This window comes from Chenopodium album, chromosome 4 (genome assembly GCF_948465745.1).
Source record: "Chenopodium album chromosome 4, dcCheAlbu1.1, whole genome shotgun sequence".
NCBI lineage: Eukaryota > Viridiplantae > Streptophyta > Magnoliopsida > Caryophyllales > Amaranthaceae > Chenopodium > Chenopodium album.
The window spans coordinates 54,162,591-54,164,081 of NC_137837.1; the positions used below are offsets into that span (position 1 = coordinate 54,162,591).

Genomic DNA, 1,491 nt, shown 5'->3' on the forward strand with positions numbered 1-1,491 from the left:
ATTAGGCCTGATCTTTTATGCATGAGTTTGGCAATATTAATTCAAGATTCGACAGATGAGAATTAATGTTTAGGTCTAATTTCAATAGGCAGGTTAATTTATAAATGGTTAAGTCGAGATTCGAAAGATGAGATTTAATACAGGTAAATTAATTGTGTGATTATAATACGTAGCGAAAGCCTTTTATAATCTGATTGATGTATGCTTTGATGAATGATTATTATATTTTACCCTGGAATATTATTTATTGGTGAACCTATGCCCTAGATCCTTTTATATATTGTTTTCTCCCTATTCTCAATCTTAGTAGTTTAGTTACTTATTCGAATATAAATATTGGTTACTTAGATAATTTAGATTATATTAATTAATTAGGAGTAAAAAGACTTGTTTCCCTGTGGAGATCGACCCTACTTCCCTATCTACTTTAGCTAGAGGATTTAGGTATTACTTTTGATTAGGGGATACGACTTTACCCTGCCAAAATTTGGCGCCTTTGCCGGGGAAACGGTTTTATTTTTATTTCTGATTGTTTTTGTAGTCTAGATTATTTCCCTTTTGTCTCAGAGAGCGTTAGTTCTCTGAGGCAAATCTCACATTTGCTTCTAGTTTTTGTTTATGCCCAGGTGTTCCAGATCAGGTTACATCCTATACGATCCTAAGATCGAACGTTCCTTCCATAGACAGAAAAATCTCTACAAGCAAATCCTGGCGGATTCTGGTGATAATAACAATAATCACCGCGATCCTCCGACTGGTTCTAGCGATTTAGAGGCATCATCAGACGCAGAATAAGAGATGACGGCTCCAAAGAAGCTTAGTGATTATTCATAACCAAAGCTTACGGATTTTCCACATCTCACCCCTACTCCGGCTCTTGATGGGGTTCAATTTGAAATTAAACCTCAATTTATAACGATGATAGAGAGGAAGCAATTCAGTGGAGCCAAGGTAGAAGACCCGAATCTTTACATTGCCGACTATTGTCAATATTGCAACACCATCAGGCAAGCCGGGGTCACTCAAGACCAAATCAGGGAGATTCTCTTTCCCTTCTCTTTAACTGGAAAAGCTAAATTGTGGTTTAATGGCATAAATAGAACTACACTTGGTATAACTGACTGGGAAACTCTTGTTTTTAATTTCTATAACAAGTATTATCCTGCAGAGAGAATAGTCGTACTACGGAGTGTAATCCAGAACTTTGCCCAAGAAGCCGATGAATCTTTATATGAGGCTTGGGAGAGGTTCAAGGATTTACAAAGAGATTGCCCCCACCATAACCTAGCACAATGGCAGTTAATCCAAGCCTTTTATAATGGCCTTGGATTTAGACTCTGCAGCTAGTGGGAGATTTATGAATCTTGATGTTGATGATGCAGGTCAGGTTATTGAAGACATGGCGATACACAATTCCCAATATGGGAATCCTAGAGGATTTGCGAACAAGGGGAAACATAGTGTTGACTCTGTATCCTTTTTGCAAGCTCA

General features: G+C 37.6%; 1 non-coding gene across 1 annotated transcript; it reads right to left on the bottom strand.

Annotated features, from left to right (window-relative positions):
- Positions 1 to 1,179: 1,179 nt before the first annotated feature.
- LOC145629642 (small nucleolar RNA R71) lies at positions 1,180 to 1,286 on the bottom strand. Its single transcript, XR_014111803.1, has one exon. It is a non-coding gene; the product is annotated as a small nucleolar RNA R71 (small nucleolar RNA).
- Positions 1,287 to 1,491: the final 205 nt, after the last annotated feature.